Source organism: Peromyscus maniculatus, chromosome 5 (genome assembly GCF_049852395.1).
Source record: "Peromyscus maniculatus bairdii isolate BWxNUB_F1_BW_parent chromosome 5, HU_Pman_BW_mat_3.1, whole genome shotgun sequence".
In the NCBI taxonomy this organism is placed as follows: domain Eukaryota; kingdom Metazoa; phylum Chordata; class Mammalia; order Rodentia; family Cricetidae; genus Peromyscus; species Peromyscus maniculatus.
Genome location: NC_134856.1, coordinates 89,458,101 through 89,468,154, shown reverse-complemented (window position 1 = coordinate 89,468,154; position 10,054 = coordinate 89,458,101).

The following is a 10,054-nucleotide window of genomic DNA, read 5'->3' as shown; positions in this document are numbered from 1 at the left end:
TTTTATTAATTGTACTAGTATCAGGTGGCCTTTTTGAAAAAGATTTTTCAAAAATAAATGTTTGATTGGAGAGTTGGCTCAGTGGTTAAGAGCTCTTGCTCTCCTTTCAGGGGACCCAGGTTCAGCTCCCAGCACCTATTTGGCAGTTCATAGGGTGCTGTTCCAGGGCATTCAATATCCTCTTCTGGCCTTCATATGAACCAGATATGCAAGTAATTAACAGACATACATGCAGATGAAATACCCCTAGTAATAAAATAAAAATAAAAGTATAGTTGTATATGTGTGTGTGTGAGAGAGAAAGAGACACACACACAGAGACAGAGACAAAGAGAGAGAATGAGACAGAGAGAGAACGAATGCGGGTTTGTGCCTGAGTGATGAGTATAGTGCTCTCAGAGGTCAGAAGAGAGTATTAGATTTTCATGAAGTTGGAGTTATAGGGGGTTATCAGCCATCTGACTTGGTACTGAGAACAGAACTCAGTTTCTTTGCAAAATCACAATGTGCTCTTAACTGCTGAGTCATGTCTCCAGCCCTTTTAATTGGCCAGGCTAGATAAAGCAGCAACCTTCCTCTTCCAGTTGGAGAGCTGTTTTTCATGTCTGTGCCTTCCTTTCCCACTCCAACAGCTGGGAGGATCATAAATATAAATTTGTAAGTGGTCGTACTTAATATTCCCTGAGAAACAAACCTCCTTGAGAAATGGAAGTTTGCATTCAACATTCCCTCTAATGCGTGTCAAGATCAAAGCTGCTCAAGGACCTAAGAAAATGGGATTCGGCCAAGATGGGGATTGAATAGATTTGGTCACTGCCCGTTTGGTCTAGCAGGCTCTCAAGTGAGAAGGATCCTTCCAAATTGCTGTGGAGTGTGGCTCTCCTGACCTAGTATTGACCAGTAATTGGGTATAGATTTTCCAGGATATGGTGTAGACAAGATGAATTTCAGCAGCTGAAAGTAAAGGAACAAAACTGACTATTGTCTCCTAAGAAATATCTGTAACCCACCATTGATTCTATTATATCTGTATGTCTCTATGTATACATGCATATGTATATACATACATATGGCTGTATAGATGCATATTCACAAATATATAATGTGGGTTCATTCTCATAAAAATTTAAACTAGTCTATAATATGAATGATTTCTAGAACAAAAGAGGAAGTAAAATGATCAAGTATGTTATGGATTTGCTTAACTATTCCTTGAAGCATTCACCCCCAGTACCCTCATCAATATTTATTACTATTACTAAGCACTATTTCTCCCCTTTCCTGCTGCAGGCTTCTCATCTGCTTTCCCCAGGTGTGTAATAATTCATCAGACATTCATGGCAATGACAGATACGGCTGGAATGAAGTTGTAGGGAGAAGAATAGCTTTATCTTGGCAAGAAGAATGCTAATAAGTCTGCAGTCACAGGAACTCCCAGTCTGGGATGTGAATTGATCTATCCTTGACTTTTCTCTGCATTCCCTACTGTGTTCCAGGGCCTCAGCCCTTTCTTCCATTCTGTCTTACACATTAGCCTTGCAATGAGTCACATTGCACAGTGTAATCATCTCTCTAACTTTTATTCTGGAAGCATGGGCTTGTCTCAGCAGATGACAACGGGCAATTCAGTCCTATTCCATCCCTGACAGACAATTTAATTTGCTTTACCAAAACCCTTTTGTTTTACCTCTAACTCTTCCTAGATAACCTCGTCAGCAATAATTACATCTTCTTGGTTCGCAGGCACACTTTGTTCCTATCACAAAGACTGTGTTAAAATATGGAGGTTAGGGTGATTCTTTTTGTCCTGCTGAAGGTCATGTTTAACTCCTTCACTGGAACTGTAGGCAGCATTAATAAAATAATCAGTAAAATGTCATCACTGACAAACAGAAACACACAATAACCTTCAAAAGAGAAAAACAGTGTCTTAAAAGTATCATTTGTAAAGCACCTGAATCTGCTTTGATATAGTAACAGTTTCTACAATGGTAAGTAAACTTGGAAATAAATAGCTTTGCATAATACTGAGAAGCTTAGACTTCTGCGGTGTGTGTGTTTGTGTGCCTGTGTGTGCATGTGTGCATGCCGTATAGGTGTGTATGCATAGTCTTCCCCAAGAGCAAAGGGTTAGCTTAGAATTGTTAGATTTGGAAGCCTAACCCAGGGATCTTGGATGTTCCTTTGGTCTCTGCTGGAAGTGTGTCCTCGGAGAAGTGGTTTTGAGACTCTACATTTTAGGACCCCAAAGAAGGCAGTAAGAATCAACTCTAGAAGCTGACTGAAGCTGACATGAATATGTATACTGAAAATGTTCAGAACATGAACTTGCAGATAGTAAATGATAAGACATTATTAGCAGATTTCAATAAAATATTCTATCAGGAAATTTAATTTTTACCAAGAATTTTGAGGCTCTGATAAAGTTTATATCTGTCCAAATTTCTTACTACAGAAGATCTCAGACACTGTGGATGAAAATAAACACTGAAGGAAACCAGTGTTTCTTCAATACCAAGAATGTTTGAGTCACATGGCCCTCATAACAGAACATTCACAGCAAACATCCCTGCAGATAAGGAATGAGGAAAACAAGATAAAGCAGCTTTCCTGTGATCACATGGTTTCTCACAATCAGATTTGCAAGCCTGCCTCTGCCTGTAAAACTGTTATCAAGTGGCCTTTGATACGAAAAGGCTGAATAAAGAAATGTTTACAGACTTGTCATTCCTCCGACAGCCTGTCTTTCCTCTCTCAGGTTTATTTTCCAAACCTCCTATCAAGTTAAAACTTTAGTAAAAATTCAGTTTAATTTTTTCCCTTAAGAGTCACAGTTTAAGAACCGCAGGTATTCAGGTAACCATATCTCAAAATAAAGGCTCTTTTCAGTACTTAAGAAAGTTCTTGGAATCCTTAAGCACTCAGGCTTTTGTCTATATTTATATTTCTTCTTTGCTTAATTTTGTTGCATTTTATTGATTAACTATGTGTGTTGGTGTGTGTGTGGTGGTGGTGGGGTCAGAGAACAGTCTTACATACTTGGTTCTCCTTCCACCAGAGATTGAAAGCAGATCATCAGGCTTGGGGGCAGGAGCCCTTACCTGCTGAGCCTTCTCACCGGTCTTCTATATTTTCACTTCTTATAAGCATTTGGCCCCTTTGATTTAAAATAATATACTTATCATCTAATTAATGGTTGTCTTGGTTTTATCACTGATGGTATTCAGTCACATAGTTGTCCCAGTTTGTTTGTGTGATACCTCTGCTTGGAGGTAGGGTTTGTTTCAGCCAGGGGCTATGAAACCTGACCTCAGGTGTCAATCCTCAGGTGCAATCGACCTGGTCATTGAGACAGAGCATCTGACTTTCTTGGAGTTCTTCCAGTACAATATGCTATCTGACCAAGATGCCCAGGGTGCCTACCTGTGTATGCCTCCTCTGTGCTTAGATGACAAATACATGCCAACAAATCTGGCTTTTTCTGTGGGTTTTGTGGCTTGAACTCAGATCCTCACACTAACCATCCAACAATTATTTCTTGAAATGCTCTCAGTGGCTGAGATAATTCTAGTTCCTTAGAGATTTCTCATACTTAGTGTATATTTATGTTATTTAGATTTTGAAGTGTGTGGGAGGAGACATTGGATCTTTTTGAGCCATGCATGTGATAAGTATTTTGGTTATAATGATAATTTAACTAGGAGATGTGGACATATGGTCCCCAGACCTGGAAGTGGTGCCACAGTTCTTAATTGGTGAATTGGATTGCAGAGAATTCTGAGGCTCCAATCACTTTCACAATATCCTTAACCAGTAACTGTCTCTTTCCCGCTGAAGAATTCTTAAGAAACTGGAGCTTTCCTAGGGAGTTTAATTTTATTTTCTTAGATTCCTGGACAGTATAGAAAGTTTTTCCTCTCATATTTGCCAAGAAACTTACTTTTGTACAACCTGGACTCATAGACATCACTATTTTACGGGTCCAAAACAAGGTGTATCTGGTTTTTGTCACAGCTATCTCCTCGCTATTTGAAGACAGGTGCCATGCCTGCTCCAATCCATCTGTAATCAGTACCTCAGGGGTTCTTTAGCTATCTTTGGAGGCAGTTTCTTGTCCACTCTGTAGTCTTTATTTTTTTTTTCTGACAAGTCCTCAGAGTCCAGCTTCTCATTTGATTGTTCAAAGGCGAACACACTACTTTGCTGGTTGTGTGCATGGCACTCAGTGAAGCAGTCAAGTCTCTTGTCTTTTATGACTTCTGTGGTTCTATTACTAGAGCTGAAATTGAATATTTTGGTATACATACCTTCAAGTTGACTAAAATTGAATTTTAAATGATTTCAGTATAATCCAGACAGATATTTTCAGTGAAAATTATTGAATAACAATACTCCAAAAAAATTGTAAGAGGATGGCCTTATATACAAGGGGAAAAGCCAGTTGTGTAGTAAAAGCAACTTAGTTGAATAATCAACCTAAAAGTTTTATCACTACAAAAAGCCAGACTGCCTAAAATGGTTGTCTCATAGAACTTTCTTCACAAAAGGAAAATGCACAATTCTTTACTGTCAAATATGGTAGATATTAGAAACTTAACTTCTAAATTGCATTTGATTGTTATTAACTTAAACATAACTAGCCATGTACAATCATTAGTTACTGTATTGGGTAGTGGAATTGGATGATGAAACTGAGAAGGCAGGAAAGTCCTACTAGGAGCAGAGAAGTGTGTTTCCCTTTGCAGTAACTTATATATACTTATATACTTTCAGTTTCGTAATGAGGAGAAAGTAGGGTAATCAGAAAGAGTATTTCTGTAGGTCTCACTGTGTGCAGAACAGTGTCTTACCTACTGCAAGTATGTTGTTTATTTATACCACACAGCAACACTAAGGAGTAATTGTTCTCAATGAACAGATAGTAAAACTATTCATCAAAAGAGCTTTAAAAGTTACAATGCTAATAATAATATTGAATTGGTTACTACTACTGAGTATTCTGTAACAGACATATTAAAGTTTATACCCACTCATATAATTCATTTTTTCATGTATGTATTAAACTAAGCACTATCATCTGTTCCATATGTGGATATGTGCATGCAAATTGCCTAATGATATTAAGAATGGGATCACAGATTATATCCTAGATATTTTGTAATGCTAATAACATTTTAAACCAAGCATGGTGGTACAAAACTGGAAGTTAAGCACCTGAGAGGCTGAAGTATGATAATCAAATACTCAAGGTCGCCTTGAACTATGCAGAGAATATTGGCCCAAACAAACTTGTAAGCAAGGAAGCATGTAAACAAACAAATAGGTGACATTTCATGTACATACATATGTAATTTACTCTAAATAAATAAAAAAATGAGTTCACTGTGATTTTATCTATGATATGTAAAATAGTATGTTTTAATATGTTACACGTGTGCACAGAGCTATTTGTGTATTCATATATGTGTAAATACAGATGTTTATGTATACACTATATACTTTAAATTGGACAAAGTGTATTTGTTGGGAATAACATTTTCTAAATAAGAGACCACCTTTCTATTAAAAAGTGATAGTATGTTAAAATCATGTGAGATATGAAATCTTTAATAAAGTCTAAGACACTTATGTAAGTTACATTATATATGTATATACATTTTTTATTTTGGAAATTGGTTAATAATTAACTCTTTCATTCCTCACAGAAATTGAGCACCATAAAAAGTAAGAAGATGATCTGGCTTGGTCTGAATTCATTCTTCCTCTCATCTCCAGATATGAGGAATAAAGGAAGCCTTGAGTGTATGATGTCCTCAGTGAATGTATATTTCTGACATGGGCATGGCCATGTCAAGGACTCAAAGCCCCAAACATGTGGGAAAATGGCAAAGTCTTTCCTGTGGTCCATGTGTGGATGTTGATATCGTGCATAGAAAATGTTGACTACAGTTTTCTCCCTCCAGATGCTTACTGTCTAAAGACTTATCCCACACAGAGATTGCCCCTACAAGATTAACTAAACCTGTCTCTTCAGTTCATCTGTGCACCATTAACCCAGCCTCATTGCTTATCTGTATGACATAACCCTGCTGTATACAGCAACTCTACCTCATTATTCTACTCTTTGTAGGAAGTATGCTGTGTTTGTGGTGCTGTCTCAGAAAGTCCAGTCCACATGACCACAGTTTTCTCTTCGTGTGTCTGTCTTTTCTTCATTCCTTCACTGCTCCAATCAGGCCAATCCTTGGAGCCAGGCACAGAAGCAGCATTCATTCTTTGAATTTCCTCTCTGGACAATCATAGTATGGTAGTTATCTCTATTGGAATATCATAATCAGAACTTGGAAGTCAGTGGTCATACCACTCAGAATGTACCTGACTTGAAAGCTAAGCAGGATTGGGCCTGCTTAGTTCTTGGGTGGTGCTTTATTTTGCTACTTCCCTTGAGGTCTTAAGTACTGAGTCATAGAACCAGAAAGTTTAGAGGTTAATCATAACTGCTTAATGTATGACTGCTGGAGCAAAGAAGTCCTTTCCTGTAAAATCATTTACCAAGGCCTATAAACTGTTTTTTTTTTCTGTGACAGCTGAGTTTCATTTTAATTACTCCCATGCTTATTTATGCTTTGATGATATTATTGATTTTTTAAATCCATTGGCTCAGAATTTTGCATAATTTATAATTCATACTTTTTATAGTTATATTTTTTTCTCCTATTAAAAATGAACATTTACAAAGAATACTTGTAAGTAACAGTAATAAAATATCTGTAGAAACATGGAACTTAAATGTAACACTGAAGCAATAGAATAAACAAGAGGTAAAGTAAGTGATGATTTGCGTGGTAGAATCTCTCCTGTCTGCTTCATCCATTGTCCTTTGTTACCCAGGGGGAACTGTTGATAATTGTTAAAGCACTATTTGTAGATTGAAGAATATCTAGTTTGCATAAAATTATGTATTGATTCTCCAATAGCATCTACAAAAAATGCCTCAGATTGGGTTATTTAAACAACAGAAACATCTTTCTTATATTTCTGGAGGCTGGAAGCACCTGATTAGATATGAGCAAGGCATCTTCTTGGCCTGCACATGGTGATCATTTCCTTCTGTCCTCACCTGAGCATCCTGCTGCGTGCATCTGTGTCCCAGCCTCCTTTTAATAGAGGCACTAGTTGTATTTGATTAGGGTCCCATCCTAATGCTTTTTGATTATCTTCACTAGCTCTCTGTCTTTATGTCTCCACATTCAATCATGTTTTTAGATACTAAGAATTAGAGACTCATCCACAGAACTTTACAAGGACACTAGTCAGATTGTAGCAGCCCATACTTTATGTTGAATATAGCTTAGAATATAAAGCATATAATATTATCCCCATTTTACTAAAGTGCAAATTCAGAGATATGTAGAGATATTCTCAAGGGCATATGATTCAGTAGGATGAAGTGAGTTTTAGACACTATCATTGTCCTCTTCTTAATTTTACCTGCTCCATTATCTCCGAGATATCAGAGAAAAATAATGTGTGCTTAGTGTTTTGCTAGGCAGAAAAGTGATAAATATAAACTTACATTCTTACATTGTGTGTGTGTGTATGTGTTTGTGTGAGAGAGAGAGAGACAGAGAGACAGAGAGAGACAGAGAGAGAGAAAGAGAAAGAGAGAGAGAGAAAGAGAGAGAGAGAGAAAGAGAGAGAGAGAGAAAGAGAGAGAGAGAGAGAGAGAGAGAGAGAGAGAGAGAGAGAGAGAGAGAGAGAGAGAGAGAGAAACAGAGAGCATGTGTGGAAAATCTCAGGTTAGCAGGATTGACTTCTAGCATTTTTAATTTGTGGAATTGTCATGCTGGTAGCCAGCCTCTCTTAAATAAGAGATTATATCTATATTAAAGATACATATATGTAACCAGATATAAGGTGTTTGAATTTTCAATTCTCTTAATAATACTTTTTGTTACACTACAGGAGTATAAACTAATAATCAGAATAGTTGTAAAAATCCAGCACATATAAAGCATTAAAGCTAGAAAATTGATGTTTTCAGAGTCATACTTGAAATATTCATCTCCAATTCTTTCGATGGAAATCTCATTTTCCTTATTCTAATGTATTGCTTAGTAGAAAATAGGTTAAAGTGCATTGCTGTGGACCAAAGACTCTTTAATTTTTCTATTAGGAGTTTATATCTGAACTGAAGTATTGATTTGGATGGAATCTTTCCAGTTTATCTTTGGTTTAAAAGATTTAAAAAGAAGAATTTCCAAGGTAATATTTATTATAGAAGTCTGGGTGATACAAATGTATAAGAGTTCACAATCCACCTAATTTTCCTGTCAGAGAGATAAGCATAGGTAGGTTTCAATGTATATAATTTGTATGGTGTGATCCAATCTTGTTATTTGTCATATAACTTTATATTGTTCTCTGTAAGTCATTTATTCATACAGTTTTTTTCTTAGAGTGTCTGAATCACTGGGCCCAGTGCTATGAATAGAAATTATGAGAAAATTCTACCCTCACACTGGTTTTCCAAACGTAACTTGATTTTCACTATTACTTTTCTTATAAAGGAATAGAAATGGATCCTTCAAGATCAACTTTCCCATTAGTGGACCAAGGCCCTGCTGAGAAGATAAAGCCTGGGGTAAACTTCTAGAGGCTATACAATAATGTATCTCCAAAAACATTTTCCCTATTTATTTTTTGGTGTTTTGCTTTGTTTTCTAGTGCAATTGATATACTGTTCAGCTGAAATTTAAAGCTCCTACAGACCATGGAAAGGATGTTAGGTAAGAACTGACATAGATGCTTCAATTACTATTTTGGAAAAATGTGCAAAAAAATTCAACAGTGGTAATAGGTTCTTAAAAATCCATGTGTAGATCTGGAGAGATGGCTGAGTCAGAAAGTGCCTGCTAAACAAACATGATGACTATATTGCAATATCCAAGAAGTCATGTAAAAAGTTAGCCATGACTTGAGTTTATAACAGGTGCTGGGGAGTCAGAGACAGGCAGATCTCTATGGCTTTCTGGACAGCCAGTGTGGTTGAATTAGCAGGCTCTAGGTCGATGAATGAACCCTGAAAAAACAAAACAACAAGGTAGATGGCACTTGTGGAATGATGCCCAAGGTTGACCTCCAGCCTCCAAACATACACACTCACACATGTATGGGCATACATACACATGAATGAATGCACACACAAACACACCAAGCATTGAAGCTGTTTTCACAGACTGATTACTGAGAAAGGTTAGGTGCAGAAACATGATAAACTTCAGCTTTTGTCATTGACCAGGGATCTGGGTTTTGAAGCCACTAGTGCCATTTGTCATTAGCATTCAGAAGAGAAACTTGCAAGAGAACGGCAGCTGACAAATAGCAGATGACTTTAGTGTGGTAGATTCTGATATCTTGTGTTAATATAGCCTCATGGAGAGTCACAGCATTCTCTAGGCAGGGGTCCAAGTGATAAGCTCCAGAGCTTTGAAGGAAGATAGTAGAAATGAGGTTGGCTGTGTTTGAACTGCATATTCCTGCCAGACAGAAGGGGCTCTCCTGAGTCTTTAGAGTAAATTCCAAGAGCAGGGCCTGTGCTGGAGGACTTTGTTCTGTGTGTTTTAAGGGTGTAGTTGAGGTAGGCAGAGCTCTGACTCAGGGATTCCAAAGAAACTGACTTATTTCATGCCCTGTCAGCCCTCTGCAACTCTTGTTGTATATTGGCATCATTAGCAGAGTGGGGGCAGCTGGCTCAGACAAACGGGTTTTTGATGTGGGTGCTTGCCAGAAAAGGGATGTGCAATGACCCTCTTCCACCCTCTTGGCTTTCCCCTTGATATTGCATTGATCATTTCAAGAGCTTTCACAAATGTGGGCTAGGCTGACATTTCACAATATCTGCTGGCAATTGTGAGATTTTATGGTCATGGAGGAAAACTCTCTTAAGGCAATTCACTTCCACCCATGGCCTAGAAAAGACAGTTTTATATTTGATCATTATCAACTGCCTACTTGCTTGACATCTTTCTAAAGGGGGAAGCAGCAATAACAT